At 39.5% G+C, this 8,142-nt stretch overlaps 1 long non-coding RNA gene across 1 annotated transcript in view; it reads left to right on the forward strand.

The window, feature by feature from the left end:
* The first annotated feature begins 211 nt into the window (after positions 1-211).
* LOC112550443 overlaps positions 212-8,142 on the forward strand; it is a 44,058-nt gene continuing 36,127 nt past the window's right edge. The window contains exon 1 of the long non-coding RNA XR_003094296.1: positions 212-285. This is a non-coding gene — a long non-coding RNA (uncharacterized LOC112550443). The remainder of the gene's footprint in view (positions 286-8,142) is intronic.

Below are 8,142 nucleotides of genomic sequence, written 5' to 3' on the forward strand. Positions count from 1 at the left end.
CAGATAGATGTATCCTTGGGGAGGAGGTTGAGGGGAGAAAGATGTTTCCTCTAGGACCAGGACCAGTTTTATTCATGTCTTTGAACATGAGGATCAGCCTCTGGGGTTCCAGTCCCAAGAAACTGGACACTGTCTTTATTGAAGAGTCAGAGCAGAAAATGGTATATAAAAATGAAATATTGCTGTTGTTTTTAGAAAAGAAACAACCCAAACTTCAGGAATGTGATCTTCTCCATCTGGTTGTGCTTATGACTTACATTGTGGCTGGAAAAGAAGCATTCTGAGGTGAGAGAATAATTTAGTTTTGAGAAATATGCCATCAGGTGTGTCAGCATAATATGTCATGTTTTTATAAATACACACATGCCCACTGGGATCTCACCAGGAACCATCCAATTTTTCACAACACATTCCTTTTTTTGATGGATTTAATTCAATGTTACCACTGCTGTCCACTCTTGTGTGGAGCAGAGCTCCATAGTTTTCCGTTTATACAAAAATAAGAGAGCAAGGAAGTGTTGCTTTCATTTCTAATTGTTTTGAATATTTTGTCTGGTCCATGAATTACAGCCATTTTATCTGTATTGCATCTTTCTAAGACAATTCTAATAAGTACTTTCTAAAGAGTGATAATTATGCAGGGAATAACTTTGACATGACTTTCATAACTCAGCTCAAGAAGTTGTAGACTTTGACACAAATAGGCCACGAGTACAGTGGATAAAGCAACATTTTTTTTTTTTTTTTTTTACCTTTAATATGGACATTAGAGCAAATGCGTGCAATAAATGCTAATTTAAACTTGGGCTATAACAAGGATGTAATGGCCTGACTTCTTGTATGTTTGCAGTTTTGAGAGTCACAGCCAACTTTTGAACAGGAGCCATCTGCTAGCATAATACTTTTAATGATACATATACTTGAAATTCTTTTCACATGCCTTCCAGGCTCCTCTAGTAAAATAGATCAGAAAGAGTATTTGGCTCAGTTGTTGGGTATGTCTGTGATCTACTATCTCTATTGTCATCTTAAATCAATATCTCTCAACACTTAAGAGAATTCCCTGGAGTTTTAAATTTTATACTGTTTTTCTTTATACCCTTCATAAAAAAAAAATTTGTATCAATTTCAATATAAATTTCAACAGTGTCACTTAATTTGGACTGAACAAGCAACTCCTTGGCCAAGGCTTGCTTAACTTGCTTATGAGAGTAACTCCACTGATTTTTAATAGGGCAATAATAAGACAACATTTTTTTCTCTGATAACTTCATTGGAAGTAGCAAGTGACAGTACGAAGGTGCCTTTGTGTAACAGAGCTGAAGAGTTTAGCGTGAGACTTGGAAAGCTAAACAGAGGCTAAACACATTTGAAATGAATGCAAATTAAGCATCCAAGTTGCACAAGCAGTTTTGAAATCTCAGCCTTCAGTTCCAAGTCAGTATGTGGAATAATGTGCATGTACACATTATTGGAATATACATACACTGTTTCAGCTGATTTTGACATACAGCCATAACTAACCCAATTAGGAGAAACAAAAGGAGATGAAAGCAGAGATAGCTAGGGCCAGTTTGAATATAATTGCACACCAAAAAGATTTATTAAAAGAGCACAAGTAAGTTTGCAATGTCAAGCACTCGGAAGTTAGGGAGAGCTGCAGTTTAAGCCAACATTCAGCTCTCCTGCAAGTATCCATCTGTTATTCCCTGTAAATCTTATTTGCAATTCTGGTAACATATAACATCTCTATGTAGTTAGTGACCTCTTGATTCATTTAGCAGTGGAGCCATCTCTTTTCTGTTTTTTGTAACTAATTATGCCCAAAGTGTAGGGAGCGACTCAAATTGAAGAAGTCTGATACCAAGATTATTTATAAGATCATAACGTATTTATTAAGAATTTGGTTTTACCATTGCTCTCCCTTAAAGCATACAGTAACTTGAAAGCTATAGTAAGTCTTTTGCACAATGTGTGATAAATGCTAAAAATGAATGTGAAGGCTGTTTCTGTACTGGCTTTCTGCCGAGTCTGGCATCACCCCAAGGAAACGTCGTGCACACTCACTATGCACACCCAACCCTAAGCACACGTTCAGGTGCCACAGTCAGGCTCTTCGTGTTGGAAGAGCCTGAGCATGGCAGTGTGGCTGCCATGATGCCCAAGACCTGAGTGTGGGCATTCAGTGTAGGAGAAGGAGAAAATGGATAGAGCTTTTCTCCTCATAAGTGGTTATGGAGGGCAGCAGGAAAGTGGAATATATACACAGTTTAACTTCTATTTGTAATTAGGAAGCTAGTTTTATCTGCAAAAAAAAAAAAAAAAAATCCTACTCTGCCATCAGATATCTGATTGCAAGTGCTAATTGCAAGTCATCCTGCAGTTTCTGGTGCTTCTGAAGACAGGAGGAAATAGCTAAGACCTAGAGATAATGATGGGCAGGAGTAGGTTACAGGGTTGATAAACTGAGGTAGATGGACTATTGGTTTAAGCTCTTTTCCAGAGCTTCAGAATCCAAGGGGGGGAAAGAAAAACAATGAGAACATCCCAGAGATAGGATTTAGGTTGTCAGAAAAACACATTGATCTATAGAACTGAGTTTCTTTGGCTTTATTTTAAACTCAAGGCTTATGAAAGCTTATAAACCAGGAGGAAACAAAACTTGTAGTGTACTACTTGAGGAGGAGGAGTGGATAGAGGACTTTTGGAAATAGTATCCAGCAGGGATTGGCAGAAACATTGGTGGGAAATAGATTTGCTGAGCATTTTAAGTAGGTCTGAAGCATGAGAATGCTCCGGCAGAATGATTTTAAATAGAGGTAAAGAAAATGAATAACATTTCAATGAAAGAGCAAACTAAATCTTGGCAAAACATTTTCACTCTTAAAATATCAAATCTATTTCTTATTAATGCTCTTTTTCCTGGTATCAGTGTAGCTTTCAAAACTATGACTTATACATACGTATATTTAAATCTGCCAGATTTCAAAGGAGTTTATTTTTGAACCTTCTGAAAACTAACAGTTTTGCTCATTTTTTCCCTTTAACAACCACCATTACTTTTTAGACATGTAATACATTTATAACCATGGGATGCGGGTGGGGGTGGTGGGGGTCGGGGGAATCCTTGCATTCTTTGCTCATACTTGTTCAGGCAAAGCACTTGGGACCAAATTCTCCAACCCCTCGTGTGAAATTAGCCACGTTTTGTTTTCAATGGAAGTTTCGCCCCCTGTATTGAAATAAGAAAGGATGCAGGATTTGGCTTTCTATGTTCATCTGCAAGTGATATTAAGGCTAGCTACAGACATTCAAAAAACCAGAGGTGGAATCGCTCTAAGATGCTTGGTATTTTATAAGTGGTGTAGTTTAGATTGGTAGTGAGCCACCAATTATGCTAGCAGATTGGTGTATTATGCTAGCAGATTGGTAGCAGAATACACATCTCCCCTTTGGTACTGGTGGAGAAATCTTAGATCGGGCTCTGCCATTTTTAAACCAGTCTGCATAGAGGGGAAGTATCACCTCCTTGGATCTATTTGTCATGCATCTGCTAATGCATTATAAAGTGCAGTTAGCTTTGCTGATGATTTCATCACACTGATGACTCATGTTCATCTTGGAGTCCACTATGACTCCGAGATCCCTTTCCTCTTCCCTTTCTTTGCGCAATACCTTAGTTCCAAACATAAATTACAACAGTAATCATTGCCCTTGGCATTTTTCATTCCTTTCCTGTAGCCTATTTTAATAGCTCTTATCAACACAAAGGGAAAACCATTTATTTTTTGATTAAGCAAGCCATGGTTAGCTTTCTGTTTGTCTAACTGTGAAGTATATTTGACAGATATACTGACAAGTTGTTCCTACCAGTGATATGGGCTACAGGTTGGGATCCTCAAGTTGAAGTGCAGCAATTAATGTTTTTATCAACCTATTTTAACAAAAAGCCCAGTGTTTCCTAAGTTACTAAGGGGGCCTAATAGGAAGACACTTCCCATGATATGTAGATGATAAGAATTTCTTTATAAGACTGGAAAACTGAGTGTCCTTGGAAAGAGCTCTAGTGTTATTTGAACTATTATATAATGGCATGCACAAACTGGCCGGGAATACCAGCTAATCAGGTTCTTGGAGAAAATGAAGCTGCAACACATTCACATACTTTATAAATTGTACTTAAAATGATGGTTTTTGACAGAATGTACCTGAAGGTTGAGTTTTAATAGGATTATATGAGTTGTAGCCTTTCTACAAAGCACTGAGCTGCATCTGCTAAATTTGTATGTGCTTTTAAGAAACAGAATATGTTATTAGTGCACCTTATGGGTAAGACACCAAGCCATGGCTAGAGTTCAGAAGCATATATGCTGCTCTTAATTACACTGTGACTGTTATAAATCCAGATTTAACTCATTTGAAGCCTTGGAGTCTAACAAGGAATAGGATGAAGCCTAAGACTGCTAGATCTTTAACACACTCCTTTTGGTTTAAAATTACTATGTGCCAATCCTTTCTCAGATACTCTTGCAACACTGGCATTTTATAGCTCCTACTGAACTAAACAATGAAATGTAACTTTTATACACTTTTTTTTAAGTTGCTCAAAACTTTACTAATTTCCTTTGAGACAGGAATGCCCTATGCTTTAGGGCATCTGTATGCTACGTAGAAATACCCAAGCTAGTTTTTAATCGCCTAACAGTGCTTCTACTACATTTCACAATGCAGTGTAGCTATGGCACCATGGAGATCAATGTGGGAGAAACTTAAGTGGATAGTTAGTCTCTGATGAGCTTGATGCTGCCACAGATATGCTGGTGTAATCATTGACTGAAATATGGAAGTACTTTGGGGTGCAGGGACTGGAATTCATGACTCCTCTTTCCAGTTCAATCCAGTCCAATCAATCATACTCTTTCTCCCTTTTTCCAGCCCACTGAATCTCTAATTCACTTATGCCCAATGCAGCTTGTCAGCAGAAGGGAGAGTCACTCCATCCCAGCATCTGCCTAATGGTTCATGCACTCATCTAGGATATGGGTTTGGATCTTCTCAGGTAGCAGAAGAGATCGAACCTTGGCCTGCCATGTTCTGGCTCATCGGTATACTGTGGTATAAAAGGGATCACTAAACTCGCCTCTTCCTCCAGCTATTTTTCAGATGGGGTGTGTTGAGACCGTCCCTCTGGAATGGCTTATGGACTGTGAATCCAGAGTAGAGGGAGCTGCCTTAAGGAAGGTGCTTATGGTGCAGGGAGGTCAGGTCTAAGATGTGGGATAAGAATTTCCTCTCACTAACTAGTGTAGACCGTGTCCTCTTCAGTGCTTTGAAGTTTTGTCTGTTCTTTTTTGAGGTGATGAACTCTCTCCATATTACTATATATGCAGAAGTCAGGGGAAGGTGGAACATTGTTAGTCTCCAAGGACACTTATACATGTGACAGACCTCTGCTCTGATGCGTGCTAATTAGCATGCATTGGAGGAGATTCAATTAATTAAGTCTGCTGGAGTGGTCTAATGAACATGCACCAGCAGCTTCTGGATCGTGCATTCAGCATCGCTGTACTTCAAAATGGTGGTGGGGCGCTTTAACTAAAGCTTGTTGAACGAGCTTTAAAGCATCCATGCTGCCACTTTGAAGCATGAGACGCTGAATATACACGAGGCTGCGGGTGCTTTCATTACAGCGGCTCTCAGAGCCACTCTAATTAAAGTGCCCCACTCCGTCGCATAGCACATGTAGAGATGCCCAAAGGTGCTAGTCTGGTCTACCTTCTGCTTGACTTCATCTCACCCCTTTTCTGCTCATGGGAAGCCTAGACATCTGTTTCGGGGTTCTGGATTCCACTGTGAGGGAGAGATCTCCACAAGTCAGACATGGAACGCTCCATTTGGTGATGTCCAAGTCCCTTTCTGCAGCTGGGTTTTAATGTCTTTGGCTTAGATCTCCAAATGGTATTCAGTGCTTTCAAGGAACTATAATGAACAGTTATTAGGTAACTAAATATCTTTGCAGAACAAGGAGTTTTCACCTCTGTTCACCATTTACCTTTGGTATAAAGGGCATGAGACTACTTCCTTTGTCCCACCCTCCTCTGTCTTGTAAAGTTCCTCAAGGCATACTGTATGTTTGTATGGGTCAAGATCAGTAGGTGTTTCTCCGGGGAAAGAGGGCATGGATTAGAACAAGTAGCCAGTTGGGTGACGTTAAAGCATTTGAACAGGGTCATCTTTGTTTTTATGGACTCACTTGTGGCAGTTGTAGATGCCCAGGTTTATTCCTTTAATCTGAATGCTTAATGTGAAGTGCAATATTTTATGTGCAGCCATAGCTTATACGTTAGCAACAGAGCCTCTCTAGTTAATGAACCATATTCTTTTTCACCTTTGTCTTCCTGACATCATTGATTCCCATTTTGTTTACTCCTCCCCAGGGTCAGTAATAGTTCATAAGGAACATGCTATGAATGAGAGTCCTTCCAACACGCAGGACTCAAGGGCATGCAACTTTATTATTCATTTGGCAATAAAGCCTGATGACCGCTTGCTAAAGGATTTTTCAGAGAGGTCAAACATGAAACAACATATGACATCTTAAGTGGGAGGTAACCGTTCAGGTCTGAATGCAATAACCCCTTGTTACAGAGAAGATCCAAATAGTCCTGATATTGTGGTCCAAATATATTCTAAATCTTATGAGATTTCCATCATTTTGGACTGACCTCAAGGCCTACTTGGGAACTTTTGGAGCCACTAAATTGTATCCTGAACCTTTTAAATTTGATTCAACTACAAACCCAAACATCCTGCTTATAACAATAGCCTAGTTTAAGCCTTTCTGAGCAAACAGCCAGTAGGTTGCTTAGGTAAAATACTATTTACCAACATTATTGCCCATCCCGTCATATATTGGAGAAGCTGCCAGAGGCCTAATAGGGAGATGTATACATTTTATATGTCTTACTCAATGTACAAAATTTATAGTTTGTATAACTCCCTAGTTGCTGTCTGCACACTGCTAGGGACCCAATTAAGCTTCCTCTTATGTTTTATAAGAGTAAAAATCATTTCAAATGAAAGCTTTATTTATGTCTGCAAAGGCTGGCATCCACCAGTTAAGGGAGTCATCCAGAAACAATATATCTACTGCTTAGTGAGCCATGCTAGCCCCATACTAACTGTGGAAGAGGAAATGTGGCCATCTGCAAAAATACATTAGAAGCAATCTACACTGCTGCTCTCAGAGCTTGGTGTGAGCAGAGTCCATACAGGGATCCTGAAGGTAAAGGGGGAGGTGATTGCCTTGTAGATGCCAAAATATTCTGACAATGTGAACAAAATGAAGCTACAATTTTAGCTCCAGATCTCTCATTCCCAGTTGGAGCTGACCCTTGTTCATGGCTCTACTCAGAAGTCCGTAATCCTATTCTGTCTCTCCTACACAACCCATAGGCTGCTCATCCTAGAATACCGAGAGGATGACACATCACATCCTGTCCATCCCTGCAATGGTTCATGCTGGAGGGAGTGCCATATTAATGCTGTGCTAGATTCCCTGGAGAAATCTAGCTGAGGGGATCCGGTTACTTTTTTTAGAACCCTTCCATCATCAGAGCGGTGATGTGGAAGGGCTAGAAACTACCCTGGAAATAGGGCTTGCTTTCTAATATTTGTGTATTTTATGCTGGACTCTTTGCATTCTTTTTTTGCTGTGAGGCTTAAAGAAGCAAGGTAGTAAACTGTTCCTGACACATGCTGAGTGCCTTCAAAAACACTCTGACTTCACTGAAGAGTTGATGATGAGTCAGGTATGAAACTGACTCATCACCCCTATATACCTACATAGGTATATGCAGGTATATAGGGGTGTATGTAAATAAATATAAGTGTGTATGTATGTGTATGCATAATCTGCCTCTTAGAGTAATAAAAAAGAAGATTTGAGTAATTAATTCAGACATGTATGCAAAAATAACAGTTGCTAAGGGACAGGTAAAAGGGTACCATGTTTGGAGAATTAGTGGGGCTTCTGCATGTGGAAAATTAGGATATATCCATTTCCTTGTAAATAGTTCATCTGGATGATGATGTGGCAATTAAGTATTAAAAAAATAGCCAACTGGATTACTTTGCAGCAGG

This window comes from Alligator sinensis, unplaced genomic scaffold (assembly GCF_000455745.1).
Source record: "Alligator sinensis unplaced genomic scaffold, ASM45574v1 scaffold207_1, whole genome shotgun sequence".
Classification (NCBI taxonomy): Eukaryota; Metazoa; Chordata; order Crocodylia; family Alligatoridae; genus Alligator; species Alligator sinensis.